This window comes from Mixophyes fleayi, chromosome 3, assembly GCF_038048845.1.
Source record: "Mixophyes fleayi isolate aMixFle1 chromosome 3, aMixFle1.hap1, whole genome shotgun sequence".
Classification (NCBI taxonomy): domain Eukaryota; kingdom Metazoa; phylum Chordata; class Amphibia; order Anura; family Limnodynastidae; genus Mixophyes; species Mixophyes fleayi.
The window spans coordinates 321,400,936-321,425,486 of record NC_134404.1 but is presented as its reverse complement, the minus strand read 5'-3'; positions in this window follow the sequence as shown (position 1 = coordinate 321,425,486).

Below are 24,551 nucleotides of genomic sequence, written 5' to 3'. Positions count from 1 at the left end.
GTTTAAAGATGGGGGAAGAAATATATGACAAGCACAGTGGATTTTGAGGTAATTCTGAATGCCATATCAGTTTAATTATAGTTCCAGCTGACATAGGTTCTTCCTATTGGAATTAAAATATCCAGGCAACTTGAAATACAACAGTGATGAATTTTTCATGCGCGCCTCTTACCTTGTCTGCTAGCTGTAGGCACTTTTTACAAGTACACTCGTCGTTCTCTCCAGGACAAACATGACTTACATGAGAGTACTGCGTGATACAGATAACTCCAGGGAATTGCAAAGGAGCAAATGAGATTCATTAGTATGTGGATGTAAGTTATCAGAGCTCCTTGTTTAATTTAGAGAAGAATATATGTTTTCTATGAATACAATTTTAAAATGGTAATCGTATTCAGGAAGTTAAAATGTTCCTTCTGTTAACGCTATTATCAATATGCAAAATAAAAATCATTACTGGGATACACTGCTGGAGTCTTTCGCATTTTAACACGATAATTGTACAGCTTGAAAAAAAAAATCACTGTTTTATTTATTTGTAATACAGAATATTAATTTAGATGCAGAAAGAGGTAGGAATGAGGTGGCTTTTCAGGACAAAGGACTGGTGATATCAGGGGATGTACTGCAGCTTTATAAATGCAAAGGGGGGATTAGTTTGATTGGCCCAGATATCAGGACACGGCAAGTACAAACAGGTTTGGGAAAATACTAGTCAGCTGGTGTGGCTGCAAAAAGTCTTGTTAGGCAGAAGAGCCAGTGGCCGCATACACTACTATTTTGTATTTAAAACATTTAAGAAGATTTCTCTACATAAAGGGGTGTTAAAAGGAAAAGTGCACTATTAATGATTGTTTTAGGTTAATGTAGAGTTGAATGTAAAAGATGCATGTGATCAAATATACATCTGCGCACTTCTGCACCAATATGTTGAGTTACACACTTAATCCTGACACGGGGGGGGGGGGGCATGTGGGTAGGTCCAGGGCCGTAACTAGGGCTGTGTGATAGGGGTGACCGCCCAGGGTGCAACGCTGAAGGGGGACGCAGTTCAGGAATGTTTTAGGTTTATTTGGTTAAAATTGAGGGCTAGGGGGGCGGCATTTGACATTCTTGCCCCAGGCGCTAGAATTTTAAGTTTGGGTAGGTCTGATGGGCATATAAATGGTATGAGGGGAGGTCTGTGGGCATGTGGGGAGGTCTGCGGGCATGTGGGGAGGTCTGGGACATGTATGGGTCATGTGGGGAGGTCTGGTGGCATGTGGAGAGGTCTGGGGGCATGTGGGGAGGTCTGGTGGCATGTGGAGAGGTCTGGGGGCATGTGGGGAGGTCTGGTGGCATGTGGAGAGGTCTGGGGGCATGTGGGGAGGTCTGGTGGCATGTTGAGAGGTCTGGGGGCATGTGGGTAGGTCTGCGGGCATGTGGGGAGATCTGGGGGCATATAAGGGTCATGTGGGCAGGTGTGATGGGCATGTAAGTGGCAAGATGGGAGGTCTGTTGGCATGTGGGCAGGTGTGATGGGCATGTAAGTGGCAAGATGGGAGGTCTGTGGGCTTGTGGGGAGGTCTGAGAGGCATGTAAGGGGAATGTGGGAAGGTCTGATGGCATGTGGGGAGGTCTGAGGGGCATGTAAGGGGAATATGGGGAGGTCTGACGGCATGTGGGAGATCTAATAAGAATGTAAGGGGCATGTGAGGAGTTCTGAGGGGTATATGAGGATATCTGAGTGGCATGTAAGGTAATGTGCCACATATCAGTACTTGGGGTGAGCTATAGCATGCTTCACATTACACCTCTGCATCCACCAGGCCTGGCGGATGAGGAGGATGGAGGGACTGTTTCATTTATACTGGGTCCCACAATTTTTGACAACAGCAAATAAGACACATCTAGAAGGGGAAGGGGGGGGTTGTCTTGTGTCAGCACAGCCTAGCTATACTACACTTGCATGTGATGCCCCTGATCCCCTTCTGAATGTGCAAGGTGTTACAGGTGTTACGGAAGCCTTGCACTTACCTCTCTTACATCTTCAGGGGGCTGGCTGTACTGGGTTTTCTCTCTGTGACTAACCTGCCACTGGCGCCTCACAAAACCAACATCACCAGGGTTTAACTGATTAGTACAATTGTTTTGTGCTATTCTGTTCAAATCCGATGATGTCAGCAAGAGGAAGATGCCACTACCGACAGCACCTCAAAGATTGCAGGACAGGTAAGTGCTCTATATATATATATGTTCTATTAGAGTAAATATAGCAAATGCCTACAGATAGAATAGGGATTATATTATCAATTTTGCACATTTATCTCCTAACAAAAAAGACCTTTAAAGTAGACTTAGCTTTAAAGAGGTTGTACACGTAACTCATGGTCAATACTCAATAAGGTTAGTCTGGGTTAGGTTTGATGAGAAGACACCGTTCAGTACCATAAATGGCATCTTCTCTATGGCACTAAACTCTGCCCCTTTAAAACAATTTCTGTTGTGCCAAACCTCTTTAAAAACAATAATAATTTGTTTGTTTTTAGCTATTTTAAATATGCTGATAAATATTTTCTTTGTTAAGATAACTATTATTTTGATCGAGTTGACCATATAAGAAACTTTTGGGGTGGGGGAGGGGGGCTGTCAGAAGGAGAGGTCATAAAGAGTATGTCAAAGAGGGGCAAAGTAGAGAAAAAAGATCATCACCATTATCATAATAGTTTATTTATAAGGAGCCACAGAGTTTGCAGCATTGTTCGATGAACAAAATATAAGCAGAACAAAATACAAATATGTAAGGGGCATCAGTAAAACAGCATATGTAAAAATTGATATAAGATGAGACAACAAAATATCAACTATGTTATAAATCACAACTTGAGCAAACGAAAACATTTCAAAGAGGACGAAGAGACAGGGGGTAGGGATTGCCAAGCTCGTGAGAGCTCACATTCAAGAGGGGCAGGGAAGCAAATTGAGATAATAGGGGTGGAGGGAAGTGGGTGGAAGGGGTAAGTTGGGTGAATGGAGGCAGTTATTGAGGATGGGGTGGGAGGCCAATGGAGATGATAAGGGTGGAGGGAAGTGAGTGAAAGGGGTAGCTGGAGTGAGGGGAGGCAGTTGTTAAGGATAAGGTGGGGATTGCAATAGAGATGATAGGGGTGGATGGAAGTGAGTGGAAGGGCTTGGCAGAGTGAATGGAGGCAGTTGTTACGGATGGGGTGAGGAAGCCAATGCAGATGATAGGTGTGGAGGGACGTGAGTGGAAGGAATAGGTGGAGTGAGGGGAGGCAGTTGATAAGAATGGGGTGGGGAAGCCAATGCAGATGATAGTTGTGGAGGGACGTTAGTGGAAGGGGTAGGTAGAGTGATTGTAGGCAGTTGTTAAGAATGGGGTGGGGAAGCCAATTGAGATGATAGTTGTAGAGGGACATAAGTGTAAGGGGTAGGTAGAGTGAGTGGAGGCAGTTGTTAAGGATGGGGTGGGGAAGCCAATGGAGATGTAGGGGTGGTGGGACGTGAGTAGAAGGGGTAGGTAGAGTGAGTGGAGGCAGTTGTTAAGGATGGGGTGGGGAAGCCAATGGAGATGTAGGGGTGGTGGGACGTGAGTAGAAGGGGTAGGTAGAGTGAGTGGAGGCAGTTGTTAAGGATGGGGTGGGGAAGCCAATGAAGATGATAGGTGTGGAGGGACGTGAGTGTAAGGGGTAAGTAGAGTGAGTGGAGGTAGTTATTAAGAATGGGGTGGGGAATCCAATGAAGATAATAGGTGTGGAGGGAAGTGAGTGTAAGGGGTAGGTAGAGTGAGTGGAGGCAGTTGTTAAGAATGGAGTGCGGAAGCCAGTGAAGATGATAGGTGTGGAGGGACGTGAGTGTAAGGGGTAGGTAGAGTGAGTGGAGGCAGTTGTTAAGGATGGGGTGGGGAAGCCAATGGAGATGTAGGGGTGGTGGGGCATGAGTGTAAGGGGTAGGTAGAGTGAGTGGAGGCAGTTGTTAAGGATGAGGTGGGGAAGCCAATTGAGATGATAGAGGTGGAGGGAAGTGAGTGTAAAGGGTAGGTAGAGTGAGTGGAGGCAGTTGTTAAGGATGGGGTGGGGAAGCCAATGGAGATGTAGGGGTGGTGTGACGTGAGTAGAAGGGGTAGGTAGAGTGAATGGAGGCAGTTGTTAAGAATGGGGTGGGGAAGCCAATGAAGATGATACGTGTGGAGGGACATGAGTGTAAGGGGTAGGTAGAGTGAGTGAAGGCAGTTGTTAAGGATGGGGTGTGGAAGCCAATGGAGATGTAGGGGTGGTGGTACCTGAGTAGAAGGGGTATGTAGAGTGAGTGGAGGCAGTTGATAAGAATGGGGTGGGGAAGCCAATGCAGATGATAGGAGTGGAGAGAAGTGAGTGTAAGGGGTAGGTGAAGTGAGTGGAGGCAGTTGTTAAGGATGGGGTGGGGAAGCCAATGAAGATAATAGGTGTGGAGGGACGTGAGTATAAGGGGTAGGTAGAGTGAGGGGAGGCAGTTGTTAAGGATGGGGTGGGGAAGCCAATTGAGATGATAGGTGTGGGGGGAAGTGAGTGTAACGGGTAGGTGGATTGAGTGGAGGCAGTTGTTAAGGATGGGGTGGGGAAGCCAATGAAGATAATAGGTATGGAGGGATGTGAGTGTAAGGGGTAGGTAGATTGAGTGGAGACAGTTGTTAAGAATGGGGTGGGGAAGCCAATGAAGATAGGTGTGGAGGGACGTGAGTGTAAGGGGTAGGTAGAGTGAGTGGAGGCAGTTGTTAAGGATGAGGTGGGGAAGCCAATGGAGATGTAGGGGTGGAGGGAAGTGAGTGTAAGGGGTAGGTAGAGTGAGTGGAGGTAGTTGTTAAGGATGGGGTGGGGAAGCCAATGGAGATGTAGGGGTGGTGGGACATGAGTAGAAGGGCTATGTAGAGTGAGTGGAGGCAGTTGATAAGAATGGGGTGGGGAAGCCAATGAAGATGATAGGAGTGGAGGGAAGTGAGTGTAAGGGGTAGGTGAAGTGAGTGGAGACAGTTGTTAAGGATGGGGTGGGGAAGCCAATGAAGATAATAGGTGTGGAGGGACGTGAGTGAAAGGGGTAGGCAGAGTGAGTGGAGGCAGTTGTTAAGGATGGGGTGGGGAAGCCAATTGAGATGATAGGGGTGGAGGGAAGTGAGTGTAAGATGCAAGTAAAGCATGATGAGGAAGCTGTCTTAGATGGAGTGAGGTAGGTAAGTGTGAAAATGTGAGTTTTGAGGGAGTGCCTGAAAGTATGGAGGTTGGGGGCGAGTCTGGTCAGATGGGGCAAGGAGTTCCAGAGATGGGGTGCAGGAAGGTGAAGTCCTAAAGGCAGGAATGTGAGGTGGGGAGAGGAGGAGAGATGAAGGTCATTGACAGAATGGAGTGGGCGAGTAGGGAAATATTTAGCATATATAGAGGTTTGAAATTGATTTGTCTATTCATATATGTCAAAATAGTGAAATGCAAAAGTCTACTGTCTTTGCTAATATATATTTAAAACAGAGGGGCGGGGGGAATTAATATTTTTTTAGCCTGTTAATTCGCCAAAGCTCTGCAAAATCCACATATCATTTAAGAAAACCTAATTTTACTTAGCCAGTTCAGTCATCTCTAGCTCAGAATAGTCTTTGTTTCTTTGATTGTTTAAATAAAACTATTTTATTAGCAATCACATTTAAATTTGCCAATTCATAGGGATTTTTAAATATAAGATCAAATTTTGAATTGGACATCAGTCAAAACCATCAGTTCAGATGTACTGAAAAACTGAATTGAATTTGCATTAATTACTTTTGTATGAATGTTTGGTTTAATAAAATAGCTTCTTAACCCTTGTTTTGCTTTAGACAGCATCTAATTTATGCTAACCATCCGGAATAAGACATAGAAAACCCCATGATAAGCTGCAATGATATTAAAGTCTATTAAATATTTACTTTTCTCTCTAGTTTAAACTGAAAAGGGTAATTTATATTTGGCAGAAAATGTTGCAATTATGTTCAGTCAATCCAAAAGTCTAACTTGCTCATGCAAAATGCAAACAAATTAGTTAAAATGTTCTAATTACAAGGCTGTGAAAAAAATACAAACTATTGCCAGCATAACTTTGCGTATTCTGTGTGTGTGTGTGTGTGTGTTAGGGAATTTAGACTGTAAGCTCCAATGGGGCAGGGACTGATGTGAATGAGTTCTCTGTACAGCGCTGCGGAATCAGTGCGCTATATAAATAAATGATGATGATGATGATGATGATGATGATTCTGCAATTTTTTACAATTTTATTCATAACAATTTGAAGCTGCCTAACACGCAATTCAATGCTGGTTACCTGAACTTTGAACGTCTTTGCCACTTGATATAACATTCAGAGCTAGAATAGCTATTTATATGCAATCTGATAAAACCTGTGTAAAATTAAAATTTTAAATACAGTACTTTAGAATGAAAGGTAAACTACAATATTTTGTGACATTGTGATCCTGTGATCTACAATGGACCATTCCTTGATCATCGTTTGCCTGAAAAGGCCACTGAATTTATAAATAATAACATTATCATTTAGATTAAAATTCGACTCTCTTTTCAGTGCTGAATGTGGGAAGATCTGATATGGACTGAAACATTAAATATTAAATAAATATGTATTTTTGCCGAACAGTTTTATGACGATATTACATGAGGAAAAAATGACATGTATGACTATACGTGCCTATAACGGATGAGTTTGATGGATGTTGACCAGAAAGCTAGATTTTTGGTCGCTGTCCAAATGTAACCCTAATATGTAAGAACCTAAAAATACATAATGCACTGATTTAAAGGAAAATATAAAATTTTCATTTTTACTTCTGGTTATACTGTACCATGATTTCAATAATTCTTCATTATGAAAGAATACTTTATTATTTTTTGCTTTATATGGATGTAAGTTTACTTCCGGGCTACAAACTTCCGAGCTATTTGGGCTCTGCCTTTTTTTCCTGAAAGTTAAGTTTATTCAGTTTTTGATTAGGTTTTAGGGTATAAAGTTCTGCTGGTATCTCACCTAAAACGGATGGCAAAATCAATTATGTAGGAGCATTTCACCTATTTATAAGGCTGGGTACACTACGGGTTGGGTACTATACAATGAATGTCGAAATCCTGACACTACTTTCCCCGGCCTGGGCCAGATTAAGGGGCGTGTGGGTGTTGCCAGATCAGATGTGTGTGGACGTGGTGAGCACCATGGAGGGCATATAGATTGCACTTCCCTCCAGCCACCTACATCTCCCTTCCATCCTCCCTTATATAAAGAGTACAACACTAACTGGTTCACACAGCTTGTATGTAAAGTGAAGAGTGGAAATACATCCCAGCTGTCCCTCATGCTGAGACAAGCTCCTGGATGACCAGGATAGTCCCCTAAAATTAGGACTATCCTAATGGAATCCAGACAGTTGAGAGGTAAAGCTATGTTATTTTATTGACCATTGAAAACAAAGATACAATGGTTGCTTATTTTTTATTATAAAGTGCTTTTTTCTCCATCAGTAATTTTCATTGAAGTTTTTGCAAAATATTTGGGGTACAGAAAAAAAAGGAAGGGAATCAACACGGGGGGATACAAGGGTGAGGGGGAGAGGGGCGGTTGCTCAATGAGTATTACAACAAATATAAATCCACACATTCTGACAATGGAAAATACACAACAAAACAAAAAAACAAGCTGGTAATTTAAGGAAGCGCTGTCTGTACAATGTACATGGTTTATTGAACAACCTTGTACAGGCGGCGCCTCATAAAATTACTATCTTAAGAGGTCGGATGAGAGTGTGTCCCTTCAACCTGATGCCATTGGACGCTGTCAGGATCTTCAGCTGCCGCAATTTTCTAAAGTCTCCCTTTGAAGCTGTCAGTGTTTCCATTGAGCTCTTCGCTGTAATCATGCCAGGGTAAGTAGTGTCGGGATTTCAACATCCGTAATAGTGACTACCACCGCACACTACAGGAATGTTTGACCAATGTTATCTTTAATGATTTTGCCAAGAAATGAAGGAAAAAAAAGTCCCGATCAGCATGCTGATTCATGTGCACACACTAAACACGTTTTACACGATTAACCTTCAGATTTGTGCTCCTCATCTGTCATAACCATTGGTCGAAAAGATCAGGACTCTGTAAACCTTATGGAGATCCTGATCGTGAGAGCATACACACTGCAGGATTGGAAGGATGTCGTTCCGTTACGGAACCAGATTTTTAGTTCAAATGAAACGATGCGATGAGCTTTAGAACAACAATTGTTCATTGTTGCAGTGTACACACTAATACCATATCGGGCCGAACAGTCGTTTATCGGGTGATTGACCCGATAATCGGCTGAAAACCCTGTAGTGTGTCCCCGGCCTAATACTGCAGATTCGTCAATTGCACATTAACACCAAATAAAACACTGAAAAGTTTGGCCTGCTCAGACTAGACAGGACCCAACACTTCCTATGGTGAAAGTATAGTCACTGAATGGAGAAAGAAATGTCAATAAATTAATTGGAGCAAGTAAAAGAATTTCCTTTCAGAGGGTTCCTCTTTACATATTTGTATGTATATTTTTGTTGCTCTTTCTCAATGTTAGGGTTGTATGGAGCCCTAGAGATTCTGTTATTTGTACATTGGTTAATTCAAAAATTCTGAATCATGGTCCTAAATATTTTCAAATTCTGCTTCACTTCTATTCGCTTAAATTTACAGGGTCCCAGTTCTGATTCACCCAGCAACTTCCTATCAGCCATCTACAAAGTCTGTAGGAAAAGCAGACAGCACAGCACAGCGAGACAAGCTAGAGAGGGGGCTTACAATGTCAAAAAATGTACTACCTATTGCCTGTGACTTATTGTATTGTTTTATTTGTAAATGAAAATAAACTTGTTAAAAAGGTTTAGTGTCAGGAAGCAGGTAGAGCTTTGTTTGTGAAATAACACCGAAAAATGGACCCCCCAAATTGATGCAGATTCAACAAAATTGAAAGACATCAATTCTAAGGCTCGGTACACACTGAAGCATTTTCCAACCAACGTTATCTCAAACAATTGTACCTGCGACTGAAGGTCTGATCAGTCTGGCGATTCATCCATACACACTGACACCATTTACCTTCATATCTGTGCTCTTTATCTGGTCCTTCATCTGGTCCTCTAGTCTTCAGAGAATGACAGCACAATATTCATTATTTGGCGCTATATAAATAAATGATGATAATGATGATGATACATCATTGTCACATTGTCATACTAATTAAAACTGCCTTGTTATAGCTATCTAAATGTCCTAATGAATTTCGTTAGCTTCTGTGACAAAACAAAACATTCTCTATCATAACGAACAAATGAATTATTCCTTCTACAGTACGCTCTACATTTATTCACCGGGACATACATTGCTAGTATCGGCTGAAAAGAACACGACTCTGTAAACTCTATGAAGATTGTGAGCATGAGTGCATACACACTGTCGCTAGGTGATTGGTCGGAAAACATTAAACAGTACGACCAACCAAATGAGCGGATAATCGACACTTTAGAACGACTTTCGACCATCGTGTCACTATACACACTGACCCGATTTCTGATTGAACATATGTCATATGTCAACTGATTTGCCCGATTATTGGACAAAAATGCTCCGTAAATTTTGTAAAGTGCTTCCTTCCATACTTTTTCCCTCAGTCTAATACCTCTAGGAGTGATGTTTGGTGTTCATAGCTTTGGCTAGTTTGGAAATTGCTGTTGCAAACATCAAGGGACAATGACTGTAAATTCACAATTGTCATCATGTGCAGCTTCAGTCCCAGAATGAGCAACATTTACATTATCATAACCCTCATTACCACCAGCAGGGACAAAAATACTAGATGTACAATTCCAAGCTGTGTTTCCTGGTGACCTTGATTGACCTTTGTGCATATACTGTGCAATTAACCATTGTCATTGTCAATGAAATCTTATTTACTCTAGTCAGGTATCATCCAAAAGGTTTTATTGTAATCAGAAAGTATTTCAGCAAAGCAGTGATCGTTCTGCCTATGCAAAGTGAGAACATAGATTATTTTGTTAGAGATAATATGAGCGAGAATGTTACATGCGCAGCTAGTGCCGGGTAAAGAGATCTTCCAATTTCACGGGACTGTTCATTTAGCTTGCCGTATAGTTATTTCCCAACTTAGATAGTCATTCGTCATGCCCTACTTACCCTACAGCATCACTGAGTTGCTAAAGGTCAAGTAGAATGTACTCAGGACTATGCCTGGGCTGCTCCCTAGGTGTGGAATGATCTCGCACGCCTCTGCTCTCAAAGGCTTCAAGCGTGCCCTTGAGAATCATTTCTTTATTGAAGTCTTTCAGCCCTCCTCCTAACTCCCTTGTCCCGGCTCTCTCCCCCAGTTAGTACAACCCTATTTGTGTCTTCCCCTTTCCTTTAGGATATAAGCTCTCAGGAGCAGGGCCCTCTTAAGAACATCTGGGGCCCATGGGCACAGCAGTGCACCAGGGCCCCTATATATACAAAAAAAAAAAATGATTATATATATGGGCCCTGCAGCCCAGGGGGGCCCGTCGCGCTCGCAGTGCATGTCGGGCGCGACGTCATCACGCCCGCCCGACATCCATTGCGGAGCGCGACGGAGGAGGAGACCAGGGAGGGAGCCGGATCGCTAGCTGATCGCAAGGTAAGTATTTTCTTCTTTTTTTTCAGGGTTTTTTTTTTTTTTTGCTGCCTCCGACGGGCCCCCCTGGGCTGCAGTGCCCCTGGGCACCTGCCCAATGGGAAAGACGGCCCTGCTCAGGAGCAGGGCCCTCTTTCCTTGTGTGCTCCTTCTACTATTCCATCACCCTCTGTACCTCTTGGCCTGCTTCCCTAGCCCTGTTTTCATACGCTCAGGCCTACTTCTCGCTGATCTCTACCATCACTTTCACTCACTGTCCTGTAAACAGTTTTATCTGCATTACCAACTAATCTGTATGTTGTTATTTGTATTTTGTTTTTGTTCATACATTATGTTATGCGTTATGGATCACTGCCTTCTGTACATGTTATGTACAGCACTGCAGACCTTTATAAATAAAAGATAATAATAGTAAGGTAATAATTCAATGGCAAAGGGGTCTACAGTTGATTCCTTATCAGAACTGTTCTGAACTTGTATGTAAATACTTACATTTAGTTCAGTATCTGCAATCTTCCAGAAGGATACACACAGTTCATATACAGGAAATTTTGATAGTGGTTTGAGTTGGACATAAAGTTGTATAAAAAATGCACAAACCTGGAAATGGTTATTTTTCATATTAGCCAATCTAACTGCATCACATTCACAGTGGAATTCTCGATATACAATTTCATTTTCACTTATTTTGGAAATCATAGTGGCATCTAATCCCTATTTCAGTGGTACTCAATGGACTCAAAGGCAAATGGCCAATTAAAAGTGGAGGTGTTATCCATAGCAACCAATCAAATTCTACCTATCATTTATTTGGTACACACTAGAAAATGATGACTAGAATTGGATTGGTTGCTATGGGCGACACCTCCAATTTTCCCATTATTAGAAGGTTTGATAAATCTACCCCAAAGCCTCTGTTATTTGATGCCAAAATGTAAAAGGAAAAGTAGTGATAGTTCCACTTTCCAACTAATTACTCTTACATTGGTGCCTGTGGTTGGAATAGCTAATACAATTCTTCAGTCTCTGAACCAATGCCATCTAGACTTCAACCAAAAATGTCCAGGCCTGTAAAGGGTGCACTGCTTACCAGACTAAACAATGATCTTGATACTGATATAAATCTCGTTTTACAAATAGGTTGAAAGTGTGAAAGGGCCGACGTTAAGTCTACTGTAAACACTTGTGAATAGACCTGGGCATTAGGGAACGCCCTGCCAGACCATGAAACTAAATGTGTATCAATTTCATGAAGAATACTTTCTGAATTGTGTCCTAAGTGAACAATGCTATTTACCGCATGATTGAAAAGAGATGTGAATGCATTAAGAACCTTTCCAGGAGGCAGCCTGATTAAGCTACCGATGTGTAGCCAAAATATTTGACCTGGCTTACCTGTGCAGTCTGCCAAAGTGCTAGATATATAACACTTGTGTGTACTCACATATCAACTCGACATAAATATGTGATTGTTATCCAAAGAGGACGAGTAATGACGTGATGTTCTAAAACAAATGTGTATTGAAAAGGATCCAGAATACCTTTCATTTACATTTTAACTTCTTCGCTGCTCTCTTTAGTTCACAATATGTGTACAACAAAACAAAATATCAGGAGTTGATTAACAAAGTGTAAAACAACTGAGGCAAGTTAATAAATTATTGTTTGCATGCATGGGTGCAGATGGGCGGAGATGGCCGGAGTGAGGGCAGATGGGAGGAGATGGCCGAAGTGAGGGCAGATAGGAGGAGATGGCCGGAGTGAGGGCAGATGTGAGGAGATGGCCGGAGTGAGGGCAGATGGGAGGAGATGGCTGGAGAGATGGCAGATGTGAGGAGATGGCCGTAATGAGGGCAGATGGGAGGAGATGGCCGGAGTGATGGCAGATGGGCGGAGATGGCCGGAGTGAGGGCAGATGGGAGGAGATGGCCGAAGTGAGGGCAGATAGGAGGAGATGGCCGGAGTGAGGGCAGATGTGAGGAGATGGCCGGAGTGAGGGCAGATGGGAGGAGATGGCTGGAGAGATGGCAGATGTGAGGAGATGGCCGTAATGAGGGCAGATGGGAGGAGATGGCCGGAGTGAGGGCAGATAGGAGGAGATGGCCGGAGTGAGGGCAGATGTGAGGAGATGGCCGGAGTGAGCGCAGATGGGAGGAGATGGCCGGAGTGAGGGCAGATGGGAGGAGATGGCCGGAGTGAGCGCAGATAGGAGGAGATGGCTGGAGTGAGGGCAGATGGAAGGAGACGGCCGGAGTGAGGGCAGATGGGAGGAGATGGCCGGAGTGAGGGCAGATGGGAGGAGATGGCCGGAGTGAGGGCAGATAGGAGATGGCCCGAGAGATGGCAGATGGGAGGAGATGGCCGGAGTGAGGGCAGATGGGAGGAGATGGCCGGAGTGAGGGCAGATAGGAGATGGCCCGAGAGATGGCAGATGGGAGGAGATGGCCGGAGTGAGGGCAGATGGGAGGAGATGGACGGAGAAATGACGTTTCTTGATAAGTACAGTTGCGTCTACATTTGTGGAGCAGTGCAAAAATTACATTCTGAGATTAATGAGTGGTTAATAGTTGCTAGCGCAGAGGAGTACAGGGCCATTTTTATACGGCAAAAACACCTGATTTTGCACCATGTAATAAAAAGCTCGTACTTGCCCACACTCCTGGAATGTCCGGGAGACTCCCAATTCCGGGTAGGCCTCCCGGACTCCCAGGAGAGCAGGCAATTCTCCCACACCCTCCCCACTTCTTAGTGAAGTGAGCAAGATGGGAGCCTCAATGACACGATTCGATTTAAATGTCTTTATTTTGGCCCCGTCCCCATGACAAAATGTCTCTTTCATCACAGGGGGTGGGGTCAAAATGAAGCGACCACGACCCCCTCCCGGAGGACAAAAACTCGATGTTCACAAGTATGAAAAAGCTTCTAACACCACACCCGACGTTTATGTTTAATTTAAGCAATAAATGTGTCTAAACCAAATAGCATTTTAAGATTAGATGGAAAACTTTTATCTAATGAAAAGTGTTGGTTCTAGAGAGGTATGGTCAGTTCACACATACATATAACTGTTAACTCTTATGCCCTGGCGGGCATCAGAGAGGCAGCTAAGTACAGCATCCAACTTGTCCATGCTGTATTTCCCAATTCTTTCCTCTGCCAATTTTGTCTAATACTGCCCCCATCCATGCATGAGTTTTGAGAGGAAAGGAAACAGTAGCCAAGACTGGTAAATCCTTGAACTTTGAAGCTTTTCTTTGGCCAAATACTGAGGTTACATTAACACAAATGTCTAACAAAACATAGATTAAAAAGCTGGAAGAAAATGTGCTTTGTTTGAATGATCTACAGGCTTTAAAAGTATGTTTTGTGTAAGTAAGTTGTGTAATGCACTGCTATTGCCATTGTTTGTTAAGACTATAGCAACAAACAAAAGACCTCGCAGTTGTACTTTTGTGCACTGACAAAGGAATTATTAAAGACATTAATATTGCAAACATCAGCTTGTCAACATCACAGAAAGGCATCGGAGGGAAATTTGTACAGATGGCTTTGTTTCATGTTGAATCAAGTCACCTCAATTTCAGCGCTTGGTGATTGACTCTTCGCCTTGAGAGAAAAGGTGTTGACATATAGAAAAGATTGGGCAGAGTATTTATTCAATGGTGCTCTAGTATGAAATGAGTTGCTGCACTTACGTATATCCTATGTAAAATGGGTTGTAATAACAAAAAGTATCAAACAGTTTATTTGCACATAATAAAATATGATACAGTGTAATGCATCCAATTTGTTAATGTAATCATGGATGTGATTTATAATGCATTTTCTCTGTTAGCTATGCTCACCCACACGCTTGCGATATTCCCATTTTAGGTATCACACATCTGCCTGTTGTTACCTATACAAAAACCTGTTGTTCATTCATAGTGGTGGAGATAACTGCAGAGTAGGCATTCTGGGAGCGTATAGCGGCTGAACTTCCACCGTGGGCCACTACAGGGTCTCAACATGAGGGGGCCTGTCAATAACAGGCCACCATTCAGATGCCATCACTCTACTCTCAGAAGGCCTTTTCTGTGCATGTTTAATTCTAGCTCATGCGCTAGACGTATGCATGATCATAGGTGCAGAGCTGGGACTTCTACCCAATAGGGCTTCACTGGGCACCCGCACATGCTCACAAGAAGCCAATCGCTTTGGTCTTCTGAGAGCAGAATGGGATCTAGGATGGGTGGTGCAACATCGTCAGGCCTTCTTTAAATTTTGCTAAGGGTCAGAGTGATGTGGTGTTCCACCATCGGTGTGCATCCTCCAAGGGCTGGCTAGACAGAGGGGACATACGCCCCCCCCCGGGCCGGTTCCTCCCATCTGCCTGGTGACCTCCATGTTTCCTTTATATGAATTCCTACATGCTTACAATATTTCTGGTACTGTCGCTCTGCTGAGAGCCAATCACAGAGTCAGCAGAGGGATCAATGTCACAGATCCATGTAATGCAGAGAGGAAACATATCTTGCACACAAACAGGTTATTACACTTAGTAACTCAGCACAGACTGGTGGCTGAGAATGTAGAACAGTGAAAAAAAAAGCATGGAGTAAAACCGAACAGAGGCAGATGGATACATGCACAGAGTAGACTCTGAAACAGAGAACCTGCATGGTATACACAATGGAAGACAATGAGGGACGTGGCTACAGATGCTCGCTCAGTCCAAGTCATTCACAGGAGAACAATTGAGCTGCTATATAAAATGCTCCATCTTATTTCTTCACAAACGTAATGGAGTAAAGAACCGTACTAAGCAATGAATTTTCCTGAAGCCCCCGCTTGGCTCGTCTGAGCACACGCCAGACTCTGGGATTGTGGAATAGCATTGCTGGGCCATACCCCAAATTTTGCTTTCGTGCCCAGCGATGCTGCGTTCCGCCTCTGCTCAGACAACATTCAGCGTCTGCAGTTTGTTTAATTTCTTTATGTGAAACACAGCACTTTGTTTGGATGTATGACAATGCAATGATTGCATCATTGCAGCATTGATATCCCATTATTTTATATAATTCAATTATTGCATCCTTAAATCATTAATATCACAGTATTTCATATCATTCAATAATTGCATTGTTGAGACATTATTATCACATTATTTTATATCATTCAATTATTGCATCCTTGAAGCATTATCACATTATTTTGTATCAGTAACCCATGAATCCAGGAACTTCGGCTTTATCAATTAAATGCACAGACATACATCTAAAGCATATTACAATAAGTATGTGAAATTGCCATGGCAGGGTCATTTTTATGCATTGGTTGACTTTTTCCAGGCCTTAGAAGCACGACGCTAAGTCAGTAAAGCAGACTGCTGAGTAAGTGTGAAAACATGTAAACTGCTTAGAAGTACCTGTTTTGAACATGGCAATATAATAAAAAAAATGGTGGTAAATTGAAGGTAAAGCGCTGGTATCTGTTAGAATATGGAATTAGTTTACCTTCTTTTTAAGGACTTGTTACCTCCCCTTTCTGCTTCCAGTTGTACAGATAACACACACACACACACACACACACACACACCTCTGCATATGCACCTGCCGTAACTCTACACACAATTGTTTTTGGCATATACGATTCACACAGAATCCAAGCAGCTCTTTACAGTTCTATACTTATACATTTTGAAGGATAATTTACTTAGAAACCAGGAGAAGCATTAAAACTGTCTTATTAAAAAAAATCAGCAACAGTATAGAGAGTTAAGATCTTTAAAATAACTGTGATATAGTAATTTCTTGTTTTGCTGGTTATGTCATAAGTCTGGCCCAGATTTTTTTTCAGCATGGATTAGAAAGACTCAGAAAAGTGGTTAAAAGATAAATGAATAAGATGGTCAGCAACAATATTGATGGCTAAGTAATCTGCACCAACAATTCTTGAACCAAGCTGTAAAATCTGATGTAAAACTACACTAGAAAAGAATATGATTGGTTGCTATGGGTGACACCACCTTTTTCAATTGCACCAATTATTATCAACATTCTCGAAAGCTGTGTTGTAGGTTACTGCATCTCCCGGATTTCCCATTCATTCTTTAAACTGTAAATTGTTAGCTTATATTGTTTCTTTCCTAGAACTCAAAACTCATAACGCTCCCAGGGTAACGAATTTAGTGGGGATATAATTTTATAACTGTTGTACTGTGTCCAGCACCCAAAAGGAAGCATAAGGTGGAAATTATAGACAAAACAAACTCCATTTCCCGAAGTAGACTTGTATATCTTACTTTGTCTGTAATTAACTTTGAAGACATACGCTACCTTGTTCAAAGTGCTTAACCTTTGTTGTGTGAGAATGAGGTGGGGGGAAGTCAAAGATTTCCTGAAATAAATTATTACCAGAAAATTATATCTCTAAGATCTATTCAAAAAAATCACGTAAGTTCTAGATGCTCTGGAAAATATATATCAACATGACTCTGTCGTTGGATGTTTATACCAGGGCTATATTCTGCTGGTCTCTAGATCAGATATTAAACTAATAATGTCTATATTGTTAGCTTCACACAAGCACATTCATAGGTAAATTGTAAGGTGATAAAGAGACACATGTTCATCCTTAAGCTGGGTACACACTACAGAATTTTCCATCAACTTTTTATGCCGATCGATTTTACATGCGATCGATGTTCCGATCGCTCGGTCCATGGACTGCATACACACTAGCCTTGTTTAGGACGATAAAGGGAAGAGCGGGCGTACCTTTAGCGACTTGTTACAGCCATGTTGTCGTGAGCAATGACTGTAATTTCGTACTCACTGTTGTGGATCGGTCTGAAGTTTATACACACTACACAACGGAAACGGTACGACCAACCAAATGAGGCGACAATCGTCCATTTGGGCAGACTTTCGACTATCGTGTCACTGCACACACTGACCCGACTTTTGAACGAGCGGTCGTATGTTGGCTGATTTAGCCGATTATTGGACGAAAACCGTGTAGTGTGTACCCAGCTTTAGTGTTGGTCCAGACAGGGTCGGCACTGGCAGTTCCAACATCATCCGCCATACTTTGCAGAGTGAAGGCTTATTGGGGCTTTACTGCAGATGCGCTGCTCCCTCGTACCCAAGGCCTATTCCAATCCCTGTTCTGTTCAGAATGGAGATGGAGGATAAGGGAGAAAGGCACCTGCACCAAAAAAATATTTTTTTTGGGCGCAGACAGGCTGGCTTCGCACCCTGGTAATTGAGGCGCACTCCTGTCACGTCTACCGGATTTACTGTGTTCCTCCGGCCTTGGATCCAGAGTAAGGCAGAACAAGACCGCAATGAAGAAGTGGCCAATTTAACCTTACAGGTAAAATGTTCCTTCCGTACCCTAAAAATAGCAATCACTTTAATTCTATTTATCAATCACCCCTCATACAATCTAATTGTAACTGTAAATTACCATTTCTTTTTATTTATAATCAATAATTTTTATTGAGGAAGATTTTCCATCATTAAGGGAAAATTAAAAGGGTAAAGGGAAGAGAAAACAGCAAAAGGAAGTAAGGGACACACACATAACAATGTAAGCAATCTTTAACAACAGGACATATTGTCTGTACCATTATTCTACACTGGTAACAAATGTAAACTATGCAAAATATAAAAGTTGTGGAGATTCACTGAGGCTAAGGGTAAGGGATCAGAGGCATTGTTAGACCCATATATTGAACCATCCCCATCAGTAAGATAGCCATGCCATTGAGACCATTTAATAACAGGTGAGGAGGCAGAAGTAGAGTTGGGTATTCCTGTAGTCTCCATATGGATACTGAACTAGAATTTAGATATAATAATGTTTATAGTGGGAGGTAGCGGATTTTTCCCAGTTCTAGACTACGGCCACTTTTCTTGCAATACAAATGTGGCATAAAACATATCTACTGTGTTTAGAAAATCGGTAAAAGCAAAGATGTAATAGTGCAGCCTCTGGTGGAGGGGTCATATTTAAATTATTATTTCTTGAAAAAAAAAAAAAAGACATTAAATCTGTTTTTAAATTCTTTAATGAATTTGCAATCACCAACTCATCTGCTAAGGAATTCCATCGTCTTACCACCCTACCGGGGAAATATACACGTTATCACGTATGTTTAACCTTTATAGATGTATTATTCTTAATATGATAAACTTGTTTGAAATTCTTGCATAACCTACATTGCACTTGTAGTTGACTGTGAGCTATCACTGGTCATAGAAGAGTGCTATAATATATATATATATATTTATTTATTTATTTATATATGTATTATAGTCCTACTTTTAGAACGCACACCGACTAGGGTGTACACCTGCCAATTATCTGCAGTTTTCATTTTTTTAATACATCTGACGAAGTCTGACATTAAAGACTGTGAGTTGTGCCAAACCTTTGACAGGCCGACAGGAGCAGATGGCAAACTGGAAACTAATCCATCTTAGAGATATTAGATGGACTCCTCAAATAAGAGGATGCATTGACATCGTTTTAGTTTGGAGACACCACACCTTTGCTAAAACCATGTAGGGTGTGTTGTGCTCGTTATTGAAAGATAATGAAAATGTTTTGTGAGAATTTTAACAGGAATTTCTCTGTCCTTGGTTCAATACATTAAAACTGAAGGGGGTGGATATATTGAAGGAGACAAAGAAATTGCAGACCTAATAAATAGCTATTTTTGTGCTGTATTAACTGTTGTTTAACACAAGAGGGGAATGTCATACACTAGAAGGGAATGATATAGACTAGATGTGAATGATATACACTAGACTAGAGGGGAATGTAATACACTAGAAGGGAATGATATACACTAGAGGTGAATGTAATACAGTAGAAGGGAATGATATAGACTAGAGGGGGATGATATACACTAGAGGGGAATGTAATACACTAGATGTGAATGATATACACTAGAGGGGAATGATATATACTGGAGGGGGATGATACACACTAGAGGGAATGATATATACTAGAGGGGTGATACACACTAGAGGGGATGATATATACTAGAGGGGGTGATATACACTAGAGGGGAATGATATACACTGGAGGGGGTGATACACACTAGAGGGGATGATATAGACTAGAGGGGAATGATATACACTAGATGTGAATGGTATACACTAGAGGGGAATGATATATACTGGAGGGGGTGATACACACTAGAGGGAATGATATATACTAGATGTGAATGATATACACTAGAGCGGAATGATATATACTGGAGGGGGATGATACACACTAGAGGAAATGATATATACTAGAGGGGTGATACACACTAGAGGGGATAATATATACTAGAGGGGGATGATATACACTAGAGGGAATGATATATACTAGAGGGGTGATACACACTAGAGGGGATGATATATACTAGAGGGGGATGATATACACTAGAGGAGAATGATATATACTAGAGGGGGTGATACACACTAGAGAGGATGATATAGACTAGAGGGGAATGATATACACTAGAGGGGAATGATATATACTAGATGTGAATGGTATACACTAGAGGGGAATGATATATACTGGAGGGGGTGATACACACTAGAGGGGATGATATAGACTAGAGGGGGATGATACACACTAGAGGGAATGATATATACTAGAGGGGTGATACACACTAGAGGGGATGATATATACTGGAGGGGGATGATATACACTAGAGGAGAATGATATATACTAGAGGGGTGATACACACTAGAGGGGATGATATATACTAGAGGGGGATGATATACACTAGAGGAGAATGATATATACTAGAGGGGGTGATACACACTAGAGGGGATGATATAGACTCGAGGGAAATGATATACACTAGAGGGGAATGATATACACTAAAGAAGAATGATATACACTCAGGAGAGAGATGATATACACTACAGGGGAATGTAATACAGCAGAAGGGAATGACATACACTAAAGGGGGTGATATACACTAGTTGGGAATGATATACACCCGAGAGGGTGATATACACTAGAGGGGAATGATATACACCCAAGGGGATGATATACACAAGAGAGGGATGATATACATTAGAGGGGTTGATATATACTAGAGGGGGATGATATACACCACAGGAGGATGATATACACTAATGCAGAATGACATACACTTTGGCTAAAGAAACAGGAGAGAGAATAATAGTCTGTGGTTTAAGGTCAGAGTGAGTGCTGGTAACCAGCGGAGCACCTCAGGGATGAGTCCTGATTCATGTTTTGCTTATTGTATCTGTAACATCTGCCACCGAGTGGATAAATAAAGAAGCTGGCGCTGAATGGGACTACATGTCCCTAAGTCCCTGATGGCTGGAAAGATATTGCGCACTCACACATGCACAAGACCGCATGTTGGATCTCGTGCTGGAATTGACAAGTTAGTGTGGTGGTTACAGTGGAGAGAGGCGGAATTACGGTTTTACTGAACACCAGGGATAGGAAGAGAGGAGACAGACCTATGTGAGGAGAAGAAAATTATTTGAGACATATCTGTATTATTGTTGTCATGACTACTGGTTATAGTCATAAGCTTGTAGAACAGGTGGTAGAGGTCTTCGCCTTTAGCAGCTGCCTTTCCCGTGGAGCTTAAAGTGCTCACAGGTACTCAGATGCCCCCATGTCTTATGCTCAGCGTAGTACAAGCTTATAGCTTAAACCGTAACGCGGCAAGGAAATGGCAGCACGAGGTAAACTAAGTCAGGGACATGCCAAGGTCAAAGGGCACAGGCAATCAGCAAAGTGGGGTCCAGGCAAAGGGTCAGGTCCGGCAGAAAGAAAGTATAACCAAGTCACAGGCAGTGGTCAGGGTCACCAGCAGAGAATCACAATCCAATAAACACGCCAAAGGTCATACTCAGAAAGGTACAGCAGTGTAGGAACACAGAACAATCAGCAGGTCAGCAGCCAGGAAACTGAACGCTATAACTGTCAGGGAGGCTAAGCCCTCCCTGCCTTAAATACAGATAATGACCAATCAGGAGCAAGCTCCCTAAACAAACAATGGGCCCCAGCTGATGAGAGTGTAAACTGCGCTTGCACCCGAGCAACAGCTTGCCGGGTCGCATCGCTAACCATCTAAATTAATTGTACATGCGCCCGGCTGTGTTTGCCTGCCGGGACGCGTCAGGGACTGAAGAAGCGTCCGACCGTTGCCAGGGCAACAGCCGGGTAAATGCAGAAGTAACATCCCGGTCATCATGACGACGGCCGAGATGAGGAGCAGTGAGTAGAAGTGAGCCGCGGCGTGTCGTAGTAAAGCCATGGCTCGTGACAATTGTATTGTATTGTATATTGTATTGGCGTAGTGGTTAGCACTTCTGCCTTACAGCACTGGGGTCATGAGTTCAATTCCCGACCATGGCCTTATCTGTGAGGAGTTTGTATGTTCTCTCCGTGTTTGCGTGGGTTTCCTCCGGGTGCTCCGGTTTCCTCCCACACTCCAAAAAAACATACTAGTAGGTTAATTGGCTACTAACAAATTGACCCTAGTCTGTCTGTCTCCATCTGTGTGTGTGCGTGTGTGTGCGTGTGTTAGGGAATTTAGACTGTAAGCTTCAATGGGGCAGGGACTGATGTGAGTGAGTTCTCTGTACAGCGCTGCGGAATTAGTGACGCTATATAAATAAATGATGATGATGATGATTGTATTATTGAGATTAATGGTAATCATTTTAACTCTGCTGAGAATTCTGACAACGTTAATACCTACAAAAAAAATCCGATTGGCTACAAAAACGAATGCAATAAAAACAGACTTACCTGCAAACTAAAGGTCCATATATCCGATGGCACCGGTATGCTGACAGGAACTGATGCCAAAGACACAGCTCTCCAGGACTACAGTGTGACGTCATCGCGACTTACATCTATGTTCATTTAAAGCGGCAATGTGTGGACCCCTCAGGTTAAGTGTTTAAACATTTAACCTGAGGGGTTCAGACATTGCCACTTTAAATGAACATAGATGTAAGTCGCGATGACGTCACACTGAAGGGCTGGAGAGCTGTATCTTCGGCATCAGTTCCTGTCAGCATGACGGTGTCATCGGACAGCTGGACCTTCAGTTTGCAGATAAGTCTGTTTTTATTGCATTCATTTTTGTAGCCAATCAGATTTTTTTTGTAGGTATTAACGTTGTCGGAATTCTCGGCAGCGTTAAAACGTACCCAACCCATTGAGATTGATCTATCAAGTCTATGTAAAAGGCTGTATTTATAGAGATCTGCATTTATGAGTAAAAGCATCTGATAATAGAAATATATGTAAAAATAATTATCTATGAAGACAAAGCGTCTGTGAGGAGAAACATCATTGTGAAATAAACCTCTGGGAGTCTAAACAGTGAGAAAAGCAGTAATTGTATGATCCAATGTTGGGGCTATATTTTGTAAAATGTCCTAAATAAATGATAACTAGAATCTGATTGGTTGCTATAGGCAAAATCTCTACTTTTTCAAACACGCAGTTTAGTACTGTGTCAGTAAATTCAGAGACTGTGTTTTACATCCATTCAACAGATCATCTTTATCAGTATAAATATTTATTTCAGCGACTGAGATATATATATATATAATTGAATTATATTCTCTGCATCATTATTGATATAGAATACAGATACCAATGCGAAGAAAATAAATTCTGCATACCAACAGTATTATAAGTGCCCCAATGATATCTCAAGAATCTACACAGTGAACTGTCACATTCTAAAAGTCAGGGGCGGCTGAGTCGGGGGGCAGGGGGGCACATGCCCACCAGGCCGACAAAAAAAGATTATTTTGGGTGGGTCCGTAGTTTCTACTTGGTGGCTGGCCCCTCCCCCGTAAAGTGAGGTTTGTTTTTCGTTGCATTATTTGTTTATATTATTTAAGATGTCACATTTACAATAACACTAAAATAGCCTCTTTTTATATTAATAAATATATATTGTATCGAAAACCACCCTTTAAGGATGGGCCGCTACTTATGGGCCACTGCTATGTGCTTGCCCCCCGGACTAAAGTCTGCCAGCCAGTCCCTGCTAAATGTGTTATAATAGTGATTAGTTAAGATTAATTATAAGTGAGGAGTGTAATTTATTATTACTCTCAGGATTGTATAAAGTAATTTAGTGTGATATGATCTATATATAGGTGTTAGACATTGTGATATTTTATAGTGAGTTAGGAATAATTTATAAAGAGAATTTTGTGGTCTATTAGAAATAGTTAGCATATTACTAGATACTATAGCATCCAAATTTACATATATCTATGGTGAGTTGAATACTCAAACTCAATAAAGTGTTCATCTATTTAAAATATTTTTCTATAGAAAGCAAAATCTTATCGTGTGTCAGAGTTGTGCGTAGTGTGTGTGGTTCTGTGTGTCTACGTACAGCAAGTTTTGTTTTGGCAAACCGTACTTCCACCCAGATTCAAATCAAAACGTATCTTGAGGGGCGCTTTGATTGGATTACGGCAGACATACGCACAAGTTCCCTTTTCTTTTAAAATACGCAATTTATGCGCAAGTTGCATGTGGACGTGAATCAGGCCGTCAGTGATTATGTCTGTATGTATGACATTTTCACTAAATAGCAGTAATGATTAACCTTTTAATCATTTTAATTTATTGATAGAAGATCCCACATCTTTGTTACTAAAACTAAAGAAATGTTGCTAATAAAATTAAAGTAATTTATTTCCCACAAATTCACATTTTCTGAATAATTAATTTACATTGTATATGTTAACATATATTGTAACAAAGTGAGGCATTTAGCTGGCAATCTGCAGAAAAAGGATGCAAGCAAAATAACACATTTGTGCAGCAGTGTACCTAGTTTA